This window comes from Rattus norvegicus, chromosome 4 (genome assembly GCF_036323735.1).
Source record: "Rattus norvegicus strain BN/NHsdMcwi chromosome 4, GRCr8, whole genome shotgun sequence".
Lineage (NCBI taxonomy): Eukaryota > Metazoa > Chordata > Mammalia > Rodentia > Muridae > Rattus > Rattus norvegicus.
The window spans coordinates 5,231,181-5,254,029 of NC_086022.1; the positions used below are offsets into that span (position 1 = coordinate 5,231,181).

General features: G+C 36.4%; 1 pseudogene; it reads right to left on the reverse strand.

Moving 5' to 3' along the window:
* Positions 1–507: 507 nt before the first annotated feature.
* Positions 508–21,721, reverse strand: LOC134486696 (uncharacterized; annotated as a pseudogene).
* Between the last annotated feature and the right edge of the window lie 1,128 nt (positions 21,722–22,849).

Genomic DNA, 22,849 nt, shown 5'->3' on the forward strand with positions numbered 1-22,849 from the left:
TGAGGAAAAGGTCACATTTCCTACTTAATATGGCCGCCGAGACAGATGGGCTAGTGCAGACTGGAGTCCCAGCAGCCCTCACTGAAACCTAGAGAACTGGGGATGCCAGGACATCCTCACCCATGTAGTCAGTTGGAGCAACACAAGGCCTTGTCTCTAAATGGCTGTTGGGCTAAGTTAAATTGTTGTTGACTCAAATTAATTTGACACGTTAGACATGACAGCTGGAACTGACCTTTGATTTGATGGGTCCTATGTGGAGCTTATGGTTATGGAAGTTCCTAAGATTAAGAAACCTCACAGCACCCGGAACATAACAGGGGATGTGGGCAGCTTGACCCTGGGTTGAATCAAGCCAATTTTTTCAGGGTGAGCAACAATATAAAATGATTGGAAGGCACGGAACAAAATGGCTGCAGCTGGGCTAGGGAAGTGGCCTTCACTGCTCCTCTAGACTCCATCCGACTCTGCACTCATGTGCACAGGCCACACAGATTCACACACATATACACAGTGAAAAGTATTTTTATTATAAAGTTCAAATACACAGAGAATAAAACCAAGGGCACAACATATACCAGTAGTTTTATAAATGTGTGAGTATATGTGTACATCACAGAAACATGCATATCCAGCAATCCAGGCTTCTGGGGGCATCAGGTCCTCTTGATGCTAAACAAGGAAATAAATTACAAAAGACATCTTTAGGCCACTTCAGGCAGTGATGACCCTCAGAAAACTGCAATTATACCATGCTCGACTGGAAAGAGATAACACACATCCAACCCAGCCTCACATACCGGCTTCTCCCGAGAGTCTTCAGCCTTTGATGGGCACAGCTCCCCTACAGAGAGGGGCTGTCGCTGTGGAATAGATGGCGGGTTAGGAAGAACACACAGCTAGAGAGGATGATCTGAGCCAACCTGAAATTTAAATTCAGCTGCAGTTGACCCTTAATGGGAAAACAGCACTGTAGAGTTGGAAGGGATCACAGATAAGTGAACAGAGCCACACAGATCCAGTTAGGAACATGGCATTCAGATGAAGCCTCGTGTACCCACATTACAGAAGTGGGTCCCTGCTCCCTGGAAATGACATGAAGGTCAAGGGTCACTCAGACTGAGGAGACTCTGGGTACTGGGCAGAGCCTTTCATGAGCATTGATTCCAAATTGCTTTACAGTTTTTTTTCTTCTTTTCACCCCTCCCATTCCCCACCCACCCCACACCCTGAGGTGATGAGGGAACCCAGGGCTTCCTGCTCACTAGACAAGTGCTCTACCACTGAGGCAAATCCACATCCCCTCCTTCCTAACATTGTATCCTCTGGGATATTACTTTCTATATATAAGTAAATCTTTTTCTTCATGTAGGTTTTGTAGTGGATCCTGTGCAATTTAATATTTATGCTAATGCTAAGCATTTGGCAAAATTGTCTCTCATAGGAAATTAAACAAACATTATTTTTGCATTAAAATCAAAAAGCATGTTGACAGTGGTACAGGACTTAAACATGCAGAATCTCTAAAGGATGTATAAATTAAAACATTGTTTCTAAATGATCTTATCAAAAATAATAATTTCATATGCATGAATCCTCTATGACTTAAAGACCATAGGAAGAACGGCAATATTGTGGGATTCTTACAGAGGCTGAATAAAGAGTCTGTCATACTTACATGTGGTATATATAGTACCTAAGTATTTGTGTGTGTGTGTGTCTGTTTGTGTGTATACATATAAATTATATATACATATATATTGGTTTGTATATACATATGCATACATTTAAGTATAATTTAATTAAAGTGTTGGTTAAAAAGTTTTTCCATACTCTAATATCATTTTGTGCCCAAAACTGCTCTCATATTTACAAATTTATGAAATAAGTGAATGATGTCATCCTTCCATTCATTTGATGACTAAATAAATCTTGGTTCACCTGTAGGACCTTACTCCTGCAGAGCAATGGATGAAATTTTTAATTTTTCACCATTATCGCATGTCTTCTTGTTGTGGCCAGCTAGGAATTCTTTCATAATAGGTGATTTGCCAGAAGAGTTTATTGAATCTGCACAAGTCTTTAAATCCTCAGATCTTCTGTCAATATGTTTATAAAATATATTATAATTTCCAAATATTTGATGATAGTTGTCGATCATGATTTGTATAATGGACATCTGTAATAACACAAGGCAAAACAAGATTGTCATTTCACATGGTTTACAAAATTGAAATTTAAAAATGAAATCCAAAACTATGAGGAAAATAACAGTTGCCACAGACAGGAATGCATGATATGAAGTTTCTGAAATGGAGACTCTAAGTTCTCTGCATTTTACCAAAACTTGTCAAAATTTAAGGCATACTGCAAAGAATAGAAGAACTACTAAACCAAAGCAACATTTCAAACCTGATGTGCTGCCAAACACTGTGAGTTAATCTAATTAATGACTGTCATTCATTGACATTTTTAGGGGGTAGGGGGGTTGGGGGTTTCTGTTGGGAAGTTTTGAATGGGATGCCATTCTAGTTCCAGGCATGGCAATACCCTCTTTGTGACGACTTTCTGGTGGCTTAAGTCCCTTGACCCTCCTGATAGAAGTATACCATTGCCTATAATTTGGAATTACAAAATACAGGTGCCCATTTTCAATGTACTTTCTCTGCTACATTTTTGCTTCCCAAGATAAGAGACATCAGGTTTCAGCTTGCTGTTTGTTTTTTTTCCCTTTATGCAGACATGCTCCTCTGTCACGACATTGAAGTGCTATACTCTATCAGCATTTCTAAGTCCCAAAGAACCACTTACTTGAATGTTTCCCTGGTCATATTGTTTTCTTTTTTATTATTTTATTTATTTATATTTCAAACGTTATCCCCCTTCATAGTTCACCTCCACAAACCCTGTATCTCCTCCCCCTGCCTCTATTACACTGCTCCCTCCCTCACCTATACACTCTGACCTCAACAGCCTAGCATTCCCTAACCTTGGGTCATCAAGCTTCCTTAAGACTAAGCAGCTTCCCTCCTAGTGATGCCAAATAAAGTCATCCTCTGCTACATATTCAGCTGGAGCCACAGGTTCCCCCATGTGCAATCTTTGTTTAGTGTTTTAGATCCTGGTGTTTTATTAAAGCAAAACAAATGTACCTGAGAAAAGAAGTTGGTGAGAAAAGGGAGTTTAATGGAGAAAATGCCTCCATCAGATTGACCTAATGTACAGAGAAGTCTAAAGGATATTGTCCTGATTAACCTTGGAATTTGTAGGTCCCAGATCTCCAGGATGGTGCCACCCTTGAGCTATTAGTCAGAAAATGTAAGGGATGAGGTACAAGGCAAGAGGCAGAACTCCTTGTTCTTCAGCTTGTACTTCAGTTCTTGAATCCAGGTTCCTGCCCTGCTTCAGTTTAGGCCCTGATATTTCTCAGGAGTTAACTGGTAACTCCAAGTATATCATGGAGTGCAACCTGTCTTCCATAAGTTGCTTTTTATCAGTGTTTTGTCATAGCAATCATAGAAAATTATAACACTTCCTAAATTGAGCAACACTGATAAGTTACTTTTCTTCTGAGATTATGACTTAGGTTAAGTCAACTCTACTCATCACATATTTCTTACCAGCATGCAGCTGAGTTTATGTTTGAGCAGTCCTGCACAAGATAGTCATATTTTATATGCAGATTGCAGAATAGCTTTGCTTGTTTGTTTTCATGCTTGACCATACAAAAGAATATATTTGAAAAGAACTGCCCTCCTGAGAGACAGAGCCAGAATACAGCAAATACAGAGGCGAATGCCAGCACCAAACCACTGAACTGAGAACAGGACCCTCGTTGAAGGAATCAGAGAAAGAACTGGAAAGCTTGAAGGGGCTCGAGACCCCATATGAACAACAATGCCAAGCAACCAGAGCTTCCAGGGACTAAGCCAAGACCTAAAGACTATACATGGACTGACCCTGGACTCTGACCTCATAGGTAGCAATGAATATCCTAGTAAGAGCACCAGTGGAAGGGGAAGCCCTGGGTCCTGCTAAGACTGAACCCCCAGTGAACTAGACTGTTGGGGGGAGGGCGGCAATGGGGGGAGGATGGAGAGGGGAACACCCATAAAGAAGGGAAGGGAGAGGGGTTAGGGGGATGTTTGCCCGGAAACCGGGAAAGGGAATAACACTCGAAATGTAAATAAGAAATACTCAAGTTAATAAAAAAAAAGAAAAGAAAAGAAAAGAACTGCCCATAAGAGAAGAATCATTAATAGTTATTAAGAGTGAAAAATGAATTTTGTTGCTTCATTTGGACATGCGCTTTGATTCAGGCTTGGATTTTAGGTTTCCGGGAGCTTGGTAATAAGAAATTACCTATAAAAGGTAAAAGTCCTATAAAAGTCCAAGCCAAGTTGAGTCCTGGGTGAGAATACTATTCATGTGTGTGACATCACTAATTCGTCCTTCCTGTGGACTTAATCCCTGGAAACTACTAGTTAAAAATGTACCCTGCTTTCTTTCATTTTTTATTTTTTTGTTGCCTTTTATCCTTTTCAAAATATATGTGTTTTTGAATCTCTTTAAATTTATCATCATGCTCACAAGTAACTCTCATTTTATTTTTCAACCCTTCCAACTATCTCTTGATAACAATCCCCCCCTTGCAAAACTTCAAAAATTAAAATTAAATAAAGTTTTAAAGTTAAATTAAAAATCAAACAAAAAATTAAAATCCTTTTAAAAAATGCAGTCTGTGAGATGTGGTGTGCTATACTATGTCACAAATTATACCCCTTTGTCCAAAAAGGTTTACTTGCAAATGTACATTAAAATAAGTCACTGGCCTGCTTCAAGCCCTCTGGATTTTGCTACACCATCAATACCGGAGCCTCCCATATCCTTCTATATCCTGGTATCTTGCTGTAGCCTTTAAATCATTGTGATCCTTCACCTTTGAATCTGCAGGACCTCCCCCTTCATATGCTCCAGCAGCAGGATCTAGGCCCCCTACATATATGTAGCAGATGTGCAGCTTGATCTTAGGTATGTACCCTAAGTATTAGTGTGTGGTCTAGCTCTGACTCTGTTGTCTACCACTTGATTGCTTTCTTTTAGCTGGGCTGCTTTGTCTAGCTTCAGTGGGAGGAGATGCACTTATTCCTGTTGTGAATTGATGTATGAGAGTGAGTTGTTGTTCATGGAGATTCTACACTACTAAGATGAAGGAAAATGGAGTGGAGAAGGGGTCGTGAAGATGAGACTGTAATCAGGATATAGAGTAAATAAATTAGTGAATAAATATTTTTTCTTTATTAACTTGAGTATTTCTTATTTACGTTTTGATAGTTATTCCCTTTCCCGGTTTCTGGGCCAACATCCCCCTATCCCCTCCCCCTCCCCTTCTATATAGGTGTTCCCCTCCCCACCCTCCCTCCATTACGGTCCTACCCCCAACAGTCACAATCACTGGGAGTTCAGTCTTAGCAGGACCAAGGGCTTCCCCTACCACTGGTGCCCTTACTAGGCTATTCATTGCTACCTATGAGGTTGGAGCCCATGGTCAGTCCATGTATAGTCTTTAGGTAGTGGCTTAGTCCTGGAAAGCTCTGGTTGGTTGGCATTGTTGTTCATATGGGGTCTCGAGCCCTTTCAAGCTCTTCCAGTCCTTTCTCTGATTCCTTCAATGGGAGTCCCCTTCTCAGTTCAGTGGTTTGCTGCTGGCATTCGAGTATGTATTTGCTGTATTCTGGCTGTGTCTCTCAGTAGAGAGCTACATCCAGTTCCTGCTGGACTGCACTTCTTTGCTCCATCCATCTTGTGTAATTGGGTGGCTGTATATGTATGGGCCACATGTGGGGCAGGCTCTGAATGGGTGTTCCTTCTGCCTCTTTTAAATTTGCCTCCCTATGCCCTGCCAAGGATATTCTTGTTCCCCTTTTAAAGGAGTGAAGCATTCACATTTTGATCATCCGTCTTGAGTTTCATGTGTTCTGTGTATCTAGGGTAATTCAAGCATTTGGGCTAATAGCCACTTATCAATGAGTGCATACCATGTGTGTTTTTCTGTGATTGGGTTATCTCACACAGGATGATATTTTCCAGTTCCCTCCATTTGCCTATGAATTTCATAAAGTCATTGGTTTTGATAGCTGAGTAATATTCCATTGTGTAGATGTACCACATTTTCTGTATCCATTCCTCTGTTGAAGGGCATCTGGGTTCTTTCCAGCTTCTGGCTATTATAAATAAGGTTGCTATGAACATAGTGGAGCACGTGTTGGGGCATCTTTTGGGTATATGCCCAAGAGAGATATAGCTGGGTCCTCAGGTAGTTCAAGGTCCAATTTTCTGAGCAACCTCCAGACTGATTTCCAGAATAGTTGTACCAGTCTGCAATCCCACCAACAATGGAGGAGTGTTGCTCTTTCTCCACATCCTCACCCACCATTTGCTGTCACCTGAGTTTTTGATCTTAGCCGTTCTCACTGGTGTGAGGTGAAATCTCAGGGTTGTTTTGATTTGCATTTCCCTTAGGAGTAAAAATGTTGAACATTTCTTTAGGTGTTTCTCAGCCATTTGGCATTCCTCAGCTGTGATTCTTTGTTTAGTTCTGAACCCCATTTTTTAATAGGGTTATTTGTCTCCCTACGGTCTAACTTCTTGAGTTCTTTGTATATTTTGGATATAAGCCCTCTATCTGTTGTAGGATTGGCAAAGATCTTTTCCCAATCTGTTGTTGCCATTTTGTCCTAACCACAGTGTCCTTTGCCTTACAGAAGCTTTGCAGTTTTATGAGATCCCATTTGTCGATTCTGGATCTTAGAGCATAAGTCATTGGTGTTTTGTTCAGGAAATTTTCTCCAGTGCCCATGTGTTCGAGATGCTTCCCCACTTTTTCTTCTATTAGTTTGTGTGTATCTGGTTTGATGTGGAGGTCCTTGAGACCTGAAGAACTTAAAACTGCACTTGAATACATCAGTGGTAAAGTAATTGAAAGTATACAAAATAGTATACACGAATTTGTCACCTACATACACACACACACACACACACACACACACACACACAAATACGCACACACACATATGAAATACATATATATATGAAATGTACTTTTATATGACCATTAATTCACTTGATGTGAATATTTAATAATATAATAGTCTAATTACTGTGAAATACAACTATTATATACTCCAAAAAGAGGGCTGGAATGAAAAAAAAAAACAAGCAAATCCTGGGTAATCAGGATTTTATTAAACTTCACTCTAGTCTTCTTTGACTACCATTATATGTGAAGCATACTCTTGGTCAAAATCAGTATCTATTCAGAAAGAACAAGAGAAAGACTGAAATTTTTCACTTATTTTAAACTACATTAACCATCTTTCTTTCCAAATCTTCCTGAAACAGATCGATATATATTCCACTCCACTCCAGAAGAATGGAATCCTAGGGTTTCCTTTTACAGAAATGATCTTTCCAAAGTGTTCCTACTTCCTGCATTACAATGAGAATTTTGTTCCCAAAGGCAAAAGTCAGATCTCCTTACCTTTCTTGATACATCACTCCCAAACCATGCATCCTTTGTAGTCTGATCCCACAAAACATAAGGAGCTATCCGGATAGATAACCTGTTAGTGTCTAAATTACTCGTGGATGAGTCTCTTATTATTACTAATACCAAATGAGATGCTTTAGAAGGATAAAGTTTGCCTGAGGAATCTTCAGTAGAAGTCTAAACGAAGAAAAAGGATAATTTTATTTTAGACCATCTGAAAACTAATGTTAGTTACAAAACTAACTATGAAGAAAACAGGGCAAATGTTTTGTAGACCAACTCATAGTATAACCAGAATTCAAAAGACGTATAATATACAGGTAGAGTACTACAAAAAATATTTTCTGCGAATCATTTTACTGTATAAAATCATGGGAACATTTTAAAAGTATGAATGAATTTCTATGTAATAGATATTTGACTGCTACCTACAGAAGCCAGAGGAAGGTGTTGGGATATTGGTATTAGAATGAATGGGATTGTTGCAGACCATGTGTGTTCTGTGTATGAAAACATCTAGTGTTATTAAACATCAATCCATCTTCCCAAGCACCATGGAGTGGAGACACATTTAATATCTAATGTAGTATAAATCCATTTAACATTCTTGTGACACTCTAGAACGTAAGGAGCAGAAAGCACTCTAGTGACCCTACACGATGCAATTATAAAAGGTTCGGTACAGCAAGACAGAGATGCATGGCGCCTGGGTAGCAAGTGGAGCTCAATGCTCCTGTTACACACAAAAATCATTCTCTGGAGTATTGCACAGAAAAAAGATTCAAAGAAGTCAAAGCTATACCTGACCTAGACTGTTTGAGGTAGTTATATTTGAGAAAGAAGTATTCAGTAATAGCTTCATGTTCTAATCAGTGACATATATTTAGCATGTGGTATATTCACAGTAACATGGTAATAATACTAGGATGCAAATAATCCACAGGTATTATACACACCTCTTTCTTTTAATTTGTTTCACACAGGAACTAAACCAATACTCTATGCTGACCTGCACACAAGGTGCTGCATAGGCTGTCTTCTAAACTGTGACAGTTATAAAGGAGAAGACACGCAGGTGGGATTACAGACATGGTTCAACACTCTAGTTTGAGAAATAAACATGTTTAAAAAGTGACAATACATGTCTGTGCTAAGGAAACCTCTTGGTTTTTCCAACCAGAGTTCCTTCATCTGGGACGCTAAGCCAATTCTCATATAAGTCAGAAGTAACTTCCTTCAATGTTTGCAATGAAGTCCTTTTTTTAAATGAAAATAAAAAAGTAATGGTCAATGTACATTTTAGAAAGAACATGAAAAGCATTTTTGTTTAAAATTAGCAGTTTAGACCAGTGATTTTCAATTTGGGAGTCATAATCCATTAGGGGTTCACATATCATATATCTTCCATGTCAGATATTCTCTCCATTTTTCTTTATAATTCTTACCAATAGCAAAATTTTAATTGTGAGAAAGCAGCAAAATGATGTAATGGTTAGTAATCACCAAACCATAAGGAAATATATATTAGTGTTACAGTATTAGGATGGCTGAGAATCATTGGTTGAAAGCATATAACATAAAAGACTCCCAAACTTCTATCTCCCCAGAATCTTGGATCAAATGTGGAACCTATATGCAGGATCTTGTGTTTTCTTCCCTAAGACTAGAATCAATGAAGCAGTGTCCTAGTTGCTATAGCAATGAAATAAACCTATGGTCTGTTCAAATTGCCTCTCTTGACTTCTAGTCCACACCATGACTTGCAATCATAGATCTGCACTCCACTTCCCAGCCCAAAGCTCTCTCTGCCTTGAAAAACGCCAGATGGTATGTGCAATATCCAGACAGGAACCTATCATAACTGCCCTCTGAGAGGCTCCACCCAGCAGCTGAATGAAATAGGCTATGTAGAGTCACAGCCAATCATTGGCTCTCATGAATCAATCAAGGACTTGTATGGAAGAAATGGGGGAGAGATTCCATGACCTGGAGGAGATAGGAAATCCACAGGAAGAGCTACAGAATCAACTAAGCAGCACCACTGGGAGCTATCAAAGGCCGAATTAACATCTAAAAATCCTGCAGAAGCTGCAGCATGACCTACAGCACAATTTCTAGCAAATGTAAAGCTTAGTCTCCTTGTGGGTCCCCCAACATGTGGAGCAGGGGCTATCTGTAAGCTGTTGACTGTGAAAACCTGTCCCTACCTGGCCTTAGGGGGAGAAGATGTGCTAAACCTGAAGAGAGTTGATGTGTCTGGGTAGGAGTACAACCCAAGGGTCCCAATTCAGCTCAGGGAAGGAGACAGAGTCTGTGAGGGGAGAATAGGTAGGGGGCAGCATACAAGACATAAAATGAACAAACAAAAAATATAAAATGATGATGATGATGATGACGATGATGATGGTTTAAAAATCCACCAAAACAATCAAACCAAAACCAAAGTCCTCTTCTTGGAATAGGCAACAATCAAAAAATGACAGCACCCAAAATTAACTCATCCTGACTGTATAATTGTTGAATCTGTACTTTAGGTTCACACAGCGTAAAGCTGTTGTATACACATACACCTTGCTTACAGACCCAGCAGGAATAGTGGTGAAGCTTACTTATTTTCCATGTGAGAAGATCTCATAGTTTCATGTCTTTTTCTTAAAATTTGTAAATATTCAACTATTTAAATTTAGTTGTAAGCATCAGATTGTTTGAAGAACAGAAACTGTCTTTTGCAAGAAATACAACAATGAACTTTCATGTTGTACTAAGGATAGCAAGCCATAAAAATGGAAGAAACATAGGAGCCCTTATACCTGTAAATTGCTTTGAATACACACGGCTAACTTCAGTAAGGTTTTAAGTTTCTGGCAATGAGAATCAGACACACTTGGCAAGCTCAAAGGCCAAGGAAGTATCATTCAGTACCTTTGCCTAATGTTAGTAAGCATAGTTAATCCCAGAGCATTATTTTTACTATTTATGTCTGGGCCATAGCTCCACACACTTCTGAAAGGTGAAATCAGATCATGGCCCAAGTAAAAATAAAACAATGATATTTGCTCTAGAGTCACTGCAGCTCCCTGGCAAGTTAGGAGTGTTAGTGTGTTAGACAAGTTAAAAGTAGGTTAGGCTAATACTTGAATATTTGACATGGAATTAGAATGGCAATATCTGGCAAAAGTGAAAGTGCTGAATTATTTTTTGTTTGAGAAGGTAAACGATTTCTTGTATATACAAGACAGAGGGTAATGTTCAACATCGATAGCCTATTGTAGGTGAGTGTTGGACTTGTCAATTTGAACTGTTATTTGTGAAGGATATTTTTGGTAAGTATTATTTAATACATGCATTTAATAAAGCACATTTTTACCACCATTATAACTTGTTCAGCTATTAATTCACAGGGTATGTTCAGAGGTGAAATCAGTGGGAATGTCTGTAATGCCAAACTAAAGCCTATCGCATATATGAGGATGTTAACTTCCAACAGAAGCTGTTCACCTGCTGTTCTTTATGATGAATCTTTGGGTTTGTCAGACTTTTACCTGCCATGCCTCTTATCAAGAGGTCACGTGTCCATAGTTCTAGGAAACAGTCATCGTCATGTAATCTTAAGGAGAGATAGCACATATGCATCTCTAGAGGGATGCTTAATGTTGGTGACGTGAAAACCTTCCTTACCTTCAAGATAGATGCTATTACAAGCATGCATTCTTTATTCCATTCAATGAGTTGTTCACTGTCAATCCTCTCTCTGAGGCACCAGTGTGAATTTTCAGGTAGAATTTTGAATATGTGATCTGATTTTTGTCCTTTCTCTGCAATTATGGATAACATATCCTGTGTGGGATAAGGATAAGCTTGTAGTATTAGAGATCCACACCTGAAGCACAAATATGTCTTTTATTGTGATCCTGAGCAAGGACAGTTTTGGCTGCACAGCTATAACTGAGAGGAATAAAGTAGTCATTGAACTTTTTTCTGTTTTAGCTTCCAAATACATTTTCTTCCCTAATCCATTTTTTTCCCCAATTTGTCACATCATGGTTTTGTTGGACTTCTGTTCCCCAAAGCATTTTGGTGAATGGTCCTCTATTACTTTGTGTTTCCTTCTATCAATATCTTTCTCAAGCCTGGCATCTTAAGTAAATATTGGCATATTTCCCTTCCAGAGATCAACTCACTATTTTACTTACTGTTCATCCTGGCCTCTATTATGAATCCTAACTTTTGTGTTTTGAAGAAATATTTTTTCACCATATTTCTGAGACTTTTATATCCTTATTCTGTGACTTCTTATTTTCAACTATGTCTACAGATGCTTTCACATTTAAAAGCCCAAGCATATTTCTATCATTCTTCCATAATTTACTCTGTAAACATGACTACCATGCATAGGTTTACTCCATTTTAAATTGATTACACGAATACAAACAAGGTTACCAGAAAATTCTGCTCTAAATTACCTAAGAAATTGGCAGTAATGCTCATGTGTCTAACAGGATAAATTTGTTCACAAACACCATAAATTCCTATCACAGCTATAGTGCTAAAATAGATGTTGGATACTAGAGATATATTTCCAAAGAAGTTTAATAACTCATTTAAAATGGATTAAGCCATATTAGATGGCATTTAAATATAGTCCACTAGGATAAATGATGTTAATATATATATATAAAAAAGTGTGTTCATCTAATTCATTGATAATTTAAAGGAAAAGCCTACAGATATTTTTAAGTATTGAGTAATTTCAGAGGAAATGATATTAAGGGAGATTCCAGAGAAATGTGGAGTCATAAAGACGCTGCAAGACTTTACAGTTGGGTAATTAGTGGGGCACTTCCATAGAATTATTTCCTCCAACATGCTGGTGGGTTTGAATCTTTGATGCAGTCAGTGTAAAACATGGTAATGGTATTTCTTCTCTTTTTCTTTCAATTACATTATTCAAATTACAGTGGAAATTATTTCTGTTTTAAAATGATCTTACTCTCATAGATTGGTTATCTAAACATTCTTCAGTTTGATTAAATAGCTTACTGAGAACAAAGGTGCTACAGAAAGCCAGAATGATACTCACAAGTATTGGTGCAGGCAGCTTTCTGTAGACATAAATGCTTGTAAGATTTTTGCCAAATAAGCATTTCTTTCTTGGTGGTGCTGGATCAGAATATACTGGTGGCTTGGTATATATATAGCCTTTCTGTTTCTCTGCATATAAGAAAGAAGGGAAATCATTTTTGAAACTGAACTCTCTTTAACCTTGTATATCCTTTGCATTTGTCACACCAAATCAAAAAGAGATATGTGTTAAAGTACTAGAAACATAGAAAACATCAAGTAGACACATAATAGTCAAAGGCTAACTGAACATAGAAATAAAAATACAAAAAGCTATGAATGAAAAAGACAAAGTCATACATAACATTAACTACATTAGACTAATACCTGAATTTTCAATGGATATTCTAAAATATAGTGGGCCCGCATCAACGTTCTCCATGTTTTCAAAGAATACAGATACTAGCTTAGACTTTATTACTGAGCAAAAGCATCATTCATATCAACAAAAGAGGAGAAACATTACATAGTTTAAGCACCACTAAGTCATTTCTCATCATCAATACTGGTCTACAAAAGGCAAACAGCAGGCTGAAGATAACGTACATATACACAAGAGGACAGAAATGATAAATAACCCTGTAGTCATTCAAAAAAGAGGGGGAAAAGTATGTGTCAACAAAAAAATAACAAGGACCCATAAATACTGCTCATTAATAACTCTAAGCATTAACTGTCTCATACCAATAATATACAGACTATCAGTTTGGGTCAGAAAACAGGTTTCATCTTTCTCCTGCATTCAAAAAATACAGTTGTTTTAGATAAAATCACATACTCGTGTTTGCCATGCAATTGCCTATATTTCTTTGTCTAGGTTTCAGGTCCCATTTAGTTTTCCATGTTCATTGGTGTTGCCTTCTTCAGTTAATGTTTAGGAAGTGACGTTGGTGGGGCTTTATGGGTGAGGTCAAGGGAACATGGCAGAAGACTGCGAGGAAAGAAATTTAAAAAAATCACTACAGGATGGTTTAGAATTTTTACTGTTTAAATCTCCCTGATTCATGAACATGTGGGAATCTTTCCATATATCTGATATCTGTTCAATTTATAAGACATTATGTTTTGTTTTGGGTTGAATATTTTTTTTCATTTTTTTCTTTTGTTTTTGGTTTTGTTTTTTTAATCATAAAAGCCTTTTATTTCTCGGTTAGAATTTTCCCAAGAAACTTAATACTTTTAAAAGTTACTGTTAATGACAGGTTTTCATTGATTTACTTTTCAGTAAGTTTGTGATTTTTACAAAGGAGTACTCACTTTGTGTGTTAATTCTGTATGTTGCTACTTTTGAAAGAATTTACAAGATATCTGATTATTCTTATGGAATATTTAGGCTCACTTATGTTTACTATCATACAATTTTCAAAAAGACATACTTTGAATTCTTCATTTCTAATATATGTCCCCTTGGTCACATGCAGTTTTAATATTATCTTAATTGTTTACATAGGTTGTATGAAACAAGAGTAGATTGAGTATGACCAAAAATCAGCAAAGGAAGCCATTGGTACCATAATATTTCATAAATAACTTGATGAGGGGCAGCACACACTATAAGGATATTCTAAGTGATAGAATCATTATCATCCTTGCAGACATAAGGCGCTCACTGCTAAATATTCTTCAATTAACTCAATATGGTAAGCATTCTTATTGCTAGAAATTTCAACTTTTAATGTTTTAGACTATTGTCAATTAAGGCTAATTGCAGATGTGGAAAGAAGAAAACTAAAGTAACCAAAAAGAAGGAATTGTATATTTATATAACATTTATATCATATTATTTTAGGAAAATGAATTTATCTTGTCAGAGAGGAGTGAAAATGTGTGACTTGGACAAGTCAAAGGACCTGCACGGATGATCCTAAAGAGAAATAACAAGATACCAAATGTTGAACTTTAAAAGCATACTTAGGAATAACATTTTTTTTCTGAGAAACCAAATGAAAGACCCAGAACCATGTTCAATTCTATGGTAAAGAAAATACATTTAAGTCTAATCAAAGAACAGTTGTTTTGAACTGAGCTGTTACTGTCACTTATTGAACCTATTCTGCTATCTTGCCACAGTGGTTATCATTGTACTTTATAGGTATTACAGGTGGGTACAATTATCAATTGCTTCCCTAACGTGTCAACTTGCCTACTGTTTTATCTACCTTAGAACTTTGACTTAAACCTAGGGGCTTCTAAGACATATCCAGGTAGATTGCTGAGATTCCTTGTAAGATTTATTTGGCAACTGGCACTCAAGCCCCCAACCTTGAGAGAAATCCGAGTGCTACCCGACACATCCAAATTTTGGGGAAAAGCCACAGAAAATACTTTAACAATTGGTAGAATTTCTCTCACCAGGATTGAAATCATGGCCGGAGCTAGAAATCTAGTCCGATTTATGTAGCTAGTTTGGTCATAAACTTTAAAGTTGATGACACTAATTTAATAAATTAGTGACGTTCCTTACAGCATTTAAATATTAGTCCTATATGTATCAACAACTGGGGCCATCATCCTACGTCAAAGAAGCCTCTTTGTATAGAAAATGGAGACCATTACAGAAAACAAAAACTTGGACACAATGAAGAGATAATTGCATTACAAAAAATCCAGCACCAGTGAATACATGTACATTAGAGCTAAATGCTCTGTAGCTCAGGGACCATTGTAGAAGAAGGGTTACAAATACTGTAAGACCCAGCATACTTGAAAGTCTGTTTTGAAATTGCCTCTCATAAAAATTGGTGCAAAATCACAATAATAGCAATGTCAATGCAGTGTTAAGGCAATGATCAAAATTTCACTTGTCAAAAGTTATAGGCAGCTAATTATGACTGATAGACTGATAGAATATTAATTTTTCCAGAAATGAACTGCATATGGATTGTCTAATACACACTGTATATCATGGAAACCATATTCACAAACAGAATAAAATGAACTCAGGTAATATTCATATTTTTAAAGATATAAATATATATATGTATATATGTATATATATATATATAATCATGTACAAAACAATATTGAAATGAGTATGAAAGTGCAGTGACTGTGATGGACCTAAGGGAGAAAAATCAGGTTACAGTGCTATAATTCAATTTTTGATAAAAATTTAAAATAATACTAGTAATAAATGAAAACATTGTGAACTTATAGTAATGGGAGTTCAGGAAGGACTAAGAACAGTAAATATGGAAATTATCAATTTCTTTACTGGAGGTTTTCTCTAAGATTTCCATTTCTCAAATTTGTATTACAGACACTTTTGAGATGGACAAACCATGAATAAAGAATATTTCATGTTGAGGCCTCAGGTGATGAAGAGATATATAAAAAAAAATGCTGTATGCTTCTGTGCATTTCTCAGTGTATGTAATGTATGCATGCATGCGTGTGTGTGTGTGTGTGTGTGTGTGTGTGTGTGTGTAAAACACGTGCAGATCACATCACTGGTGATATATATTTAGAGCTTAATTAGAACTTTGAGCTTATTAACATATGAGGAGCCTCCAGTATTGGTCTTTCTGTCTCTTTTAATTTTTGGTCATTTTGATCATTACTGAACAATATGTCAGGAATATCTGTCCAATAAGCTTCTGCTAATTACTGTCTCTGACTGCCATCTCCATTCAGGTAGAAACTTCTCGTTTAGAGATGATTGTGCTCCAATACCTAGTTTTGTTTGTTTTTTTGTTTTTTGTTTTTGTTTTTTAAAGATTTATTCATTTATTATATATAAGTACACTGTAGCTGTCTTCAGATACACCAGAAGAGGGCATCAGATCTTTTTACAGATGGTTGTGAGCCACCATGTGGTTGCTGGGAATTGAACTCAGGACCTCTGAAAGAGCAGTCGGGGCTCTTAACCACTGAGCCATCTCTCCAGCCCTTGTTTGTTTTTTAATGTATGTTTTGATGACCCAAATTCATGTTGCAAAGTCTAAATCTCAATTGCTTTAGACACTGGATTATCTTTCCAGGTCATTTTGTATATTCTAAAACCATGATACACCTCTAAGTTCATCCTGTGTGATGATTAATTTTGATTGTTAATGGAATTTTATTTATAACTTTCTATGGCACGGGATTCTATGCAGAATTCTGAGGTATTATTCAGTGTCATTAGCTTCTGGCCACACATTGGTAACTGAGGTGGGAAAACTAATACTATAACTGGGCTGTAGAGGCAGACTGAAAAATTTTCCAAAGACTGTGTAGGACCATGAACAAGGCACATTGGAGTGTAAACAATAACCCAATATAATAACATTTGTTACAATAGCAAACAATATGAAATATGCAGCATAAGTACAATGAGTGAAAACTATTTGTAACTAATACGGTGAAATATAAAGCTAATATAGTATCTTGGAATAATTCTTCTGATATGATTAAATGGGAGGTAAAAGGGAACATTAAAATACAATGACCTTAGACTTTCTTAAATCATGCACTACCACTTATATGTGGTAGTTGTCCTGTTTTGTCCTGCTAAACAAAACATAAAATGTCATCATCAGACAAATATTCTCAGATGATATATTCACATCACTTAAGATAAGGGTAATATTTGGGTATATTTTCTTAACTTAATTACTTCAGTTAAAAGTGTATTTGAATTTGTGTGCTACTACCTGATAATCAGGTGTGTCTAACCTCTTTATCATACCTCTCATAGGTTTTGTAGTGAATCCTGTGCAAATTAATATTTTTACCAATGATAAAATTTTGAAAAATATTGTTTCTCATAGGAAATTAAACAAATATTAGTATTTTCGTGCTAGGAAAACAAAGCATGTTTCACAGTGGTGCAGGGCTTAATCTTGCAGAATGTCTAATCAATTTTTAAATCAAATCATTGTTTCTAAATGATCTTATCAAAAATAATAATTTCATATGCAAGAAATTCTCTAACTTAAGGACCATAGGAAGAAAGGGGGGAAAATATAGCAGACAATATTGGTGGATTCCCTAAATAAAGAATGTGTCATACATACCTGAATGTATCCAGATGTATTTCAGTATATGAGTATATATATATGTGAATATATGTGTACATATATATGAATATATGTATAGATGCATATATTTAAGTATAATTTAATTAAAGTGATGTTTAAAAACTTTTCCCATACTCTAATAATCATTTTGTGTCCCAAAGCTTCTCTCATATACACAAATTTATGACATCATGGAATGATTTGATCAAATGATTCCATTCATTTGATGAATAAATAAATCTTGTCTTACCTGTAGGACCTTCTTCCTGCAGTGCAGCATATGAAATATTAAATTTTTCATCAATATCATTGGTTTTCCAGTTGTGGCCAAGCTATGGCTTTTGTCACAATAGGAGATTTTCCAGAATAATTTATTGATTCTTTGTATGTCTTTAAGTCTTCAGACCTTTTGTCAATGTGTTTACTAAATATATCATCATTTCCAAATATTCGATGATAGTTGTCAATCATGATTTGTATAAGAGACATCTGTAACACCACAAGGCAAAAACAAGATTGTCATTTCACACAGTTTACAAAATAAATTTAAAAATGAAAAGAAATACTAGGAGGAAAATTACAGATAGGAACCCATGAAATGAAATCTCTGAAATGAAGACTGTAAGTCTTTTGCATCTTTACACAACTTGTTAAAATTTCATGCCTATTGCAAAGAACAGAAGAACTATTTAACCAAAGCAACATTTCAGAACTGATATGCTGAGAAAAACTGTGAGTGAACCAAATTAATGACTGGTGTGTTAATTTTTTGTGTGTGGGTGGGGGTAGCTGTTTATTGTGATGTTTTGAATGGGATGCCTCTCTAGTTCCAGGCATCGTAATACCCTCTCGTTGACAATTTTCTGGTGCCTTGGTCTGCCTGGTGAAGTATGCCACTGCTTAGAATTTGTAGTTACAAAAGGTAGGTGCCCATTTTAAATGCACTTTCTGTGCTACATTTTTGCTTCCCAAGATAAGAACCATCAGGTCTCAGCTTCCTGTTTGTTTTTTCTTCTTTTCTGCAGTCGTGCTCCTCTGTCATCACACTGAAGTGCTATACTCGCTCAGCATTTGTAGGTCCCAAATAACCACCTACTTCAATAAGTTTCCCTGGTCATGCTGTTTGATTTTTTATTGTTTATTTCATTCATTTACATTTCAAACGTTATCCCCCTTCACAGATCCCTTCCACAAATCCTATATCTCCTCCCCTGCCTCTATTGCAGTTTTCTCTCACTTGACCACACACTCCTGCCTCAACAACTTAGTATTCCCCTACCCTAGGCCATCAAGCCCCTCAGGACTAAGCAGCTCCCCTCCTAGTGATGCCAAATAAGACAATCCTCTGCTACATATCCAGCTGGAGCCATGGTTCCCCCATGTGCACTCTTCGGTTGGTCTTTTAAATCCTGATGTTTTATTAAGGCAGTAGAAATGTGACTGAGAGAAGAAGTTGGTGAGAAGAGGGAGTCTTAATTGAGAAAATGCCTCCATCAGATGGACTTATTGTATAGTGAAGTCTAAGGGATATTGTCCTGATTAACCTTGGAATTTGTAGGGCCCAGATCTCCAAGATGGTGCCACCCTTGAGTTATTAGTCAGAAAAAGAAAGATATGAGATACAAGGCAGGAGGCAGTGCTCCTACTAGGCTTCTGCTTCAATTCTTGCCTCTCTGTTTTATTTTTAGCTCTGACATTTCTCAGTATTTAACTGGTAACTGCAAATATATTGTGGAGTGTAACCTGTCTTCCATTAGTTGTTTTTCATCAGTGTTTTGTCACAGCAACTGTAGAAAATTATGACACTTCCTAAATTGAACAACACTGGTAAGTTACTTTTCTTCTGAGATGATGACTTAGGTTAAGCAAACTCTATTCATCACATATGTTTCTTCTCAGCATGCACCTAAGTTTATTTTTGAGCAGTCCTGCACAGGATAGTCTTATTTTATATGCGGATCGTACAGGATAGTTTTGCTTCTTTGTTTTCATAACTGACCATACAAAAGAATATATTTGAAAAGAACTGTCCATAAAGGAAGAATCTTTAATAGTTATTAAGAGTGAAAAATACATTTTATTGTTTCATTTGGACTAAACATGCAGTTTGATATAGTCTTGGATTTTAGGTTTCCAGTACCTTGGTAATTAGAAATTAACTAAAAAAGCTACGTTTCTAGTTCAAGTCAAGTACAGTCCTGAGCAAGAATCTTATTCAAGCTATCCCTTGGGCTATCATCCTCCATTGTGAGTAACATCATGATATCTTCTTTCCTGTGGACCTAATACCTGGGAGCTACTAGTTAACATGTACCTTGCTTTCTGTCATATTTACATTTTCTTTATCTTTTATCCTTTTCAAAATATGTGTCCTTTATTGATTCTCTGAAATTTCTAATCATGCTACTAAGTAACTCTCATTTCATTTTTCAATCCTTCCATATATCCCTTGGAAACAATCCCCCCTCACTAAATTTCAAAAATTAAAATTAAATAAAATTTAAATTTAATTTTAAAAAAAATCAAACTAAAATTTAAAAAATAAATTAAAAATACAGTGTGTGAGATGTGTTGTGCCATAAGTGGTCACACATTATACCCTCTTGTCCAAACAGATTTTCTTGCAAATGTATAATGAAATAAGTCTGGTTTAAGCTATACTATACTCTCAATACTGGAACCTCCTGCAGATGCCTCTCCTTCTATATCCTGGTATCTTGCTGTAGCCTTTAGTCATTGTGATCCTTCAGCTTTAAATCTGCAGGACCTCCCCCATCATATGCTCCAGCAGCAGGATCTAGGGCCCCTATATATATGTAGCAGATATGCAGCTTGATCTTCAGGTATGTCCCCTACCAGTTTATATGCAGGCTAGCTCTGACTGTGTTGTCTACAACTGGATTGCTTTCTTTTATCTGGGCTGCTTTGTATGGCTTCATTGGAAGGTGATTCACTTATTCCTGTTGTGAATTGATGTATGAGAGTGGGTTGGTGTCAATGGAAGGTCTACACTACTGAGGTAAAGAAGAATGGAGGGAAAAACAGGTTGTAAAGGTGGGACTTGGAGGAAGGGACTGCAATCCAGATATAAAGTAAATAACTTAGTGAAGAATATTGATGTATATGTGTTTATAATAAAATTAACAGCTACAGTATACCTGAGGATCATAAAACTGTACCTGAAATAGGTTAGTGATAAAATAATGGAAAGCATACAAAATAATATACATCAATTACTCATCATTACATATGTATATACATATACAAATACATGCACATGTACAAGTACACTTAAACGTATATGTACAAACTCACACTCATACACACACTCACACACACATATATATGTACACAAACACACGCACGCACACACACACATATATGCAATGTGCTTTAATATGACCAGCAATTCACATGATGTGAATATTTAGTAATATCATGGTCTCACCACTGTGTAACACAACTATTCTATACTCCAAAAATAGGGATACAATGGAAAAAAACAAACAAAACATAGGTAATCCAGATCTTTTAAAATTTCACTCTCGTCTTCTTGGATTACCATTACATGTACAGATTATTGTTGGCTAAAACATCAATATCTAAATCAATATCTAAGAAGAAAGAAGAACAGTAGAAAGAAATGACTAACTTACTTTAAACTACATTAAATATTTCCCTTCCCAAATCTTCCTGCAATAGATCAATACATATTCTACTCCACTCCATAAGAATGCAATCCTAAGGTTTCCTGTTAGAGAAATCATCTTTGTAAAGTATTCCCAATTACTGAATAATAATTAGACTTTTGTTCCCAAAGGCAAATTTCAGATCCCCTTACCTTTCTTAAGACGTCACTCCTAAATAATGAATCTCTCGAAGTCTGACCCCACAGTACATGTGGAGCTATGCGCAGAGATAACCTGTAACTGTCTAAATTATTCATGGAAGAATCTTTTATTATTACTAATACACATATGAGATGTTTTAATAGTATAAAGATTGGTTCTGGGATCTGTTGCAAAAGGCTAAACACAGAAAAAGGAGAATTTTAGGTTAGACCATCTTGAAAATAATGTAAGCTAAAAATCTAACTACAAAGAACAAATAGGGTAAATGTTTTGTAGACCAACTCATAGTATAATCAGAATTCAAAAGAAGTAAGAATATATAGCTAGAGTATTACATAAAATATTTTCTGTAAATCACTTTTCTGTACAGAATCATGGAAAAAACATTTTTCAAATTATTTACGAATTTCAGTGTACTAGATGTATGACTGCTACTTACAGAAGCCAGAGGAACATGTCAGGAATCCCTGGTAATAGAATGAATGAATATTGTTGCAAACCATGTATGTTCTGTGTGTGAAAACATCCAGTGTTATCAAACAGCAAACCACCCTTCTTGCCACCATGGGGACACATTTAATATCTAATGTATTATGAATCGACGACACACCCTTATAACAATCTAGAACATAAGGAGCAAAATCAGACTCATGACTCTACTCAATGCCCTGGTATTAGAATGAATGAAGATTTTTTGAAGACCATGTGTGTTCTGTGTATGAAAACATTCAGTGTTATTAAACAGCAAACCATCTTTCCAACCATCATGGAGTGGAGACACATTTAATATCTAATGTAGTATGAATCCATGTAACACTTTTGTGACACTCCAGAACATAAGGAGCAGAAAGCACACTAGTGACCCTGCAAAATGCAATTATAAAAGCTTCACTACAGCAAGACAGAGATGCAGGGCTCCTGGGTTGCAATGAGAGCTCAAAGCTCTGGTTAAGTATGAAATCATTCTATGGAGTATCACACAGAAAAATGATTCAAAAAAGTCAAAGTTATACCTGATCTAGACTTCTCTAGGTAGTTATAGTTGAGAAAGAAGAATTCAGTAAGAGATTCCTGTTCTAATCAATAACATATATTAACCATGTGAAATATTCACAATACCATGGTAACAATTCTAGGATGCAAGTAACCCACAGGTATTATACACACCTACTTCTTTTAATTTGTCTCACACAGGAACTAAACCAATACTCTAAACTGACCTGAACAAGAGGTGTTACATAGACTGTCTTCTAAATCATGACATTTTTAAGGAGAAGGCTCCCAGGTAAGATTACAGACATGGTTCAACACGCTAGCTTGAGAAATGG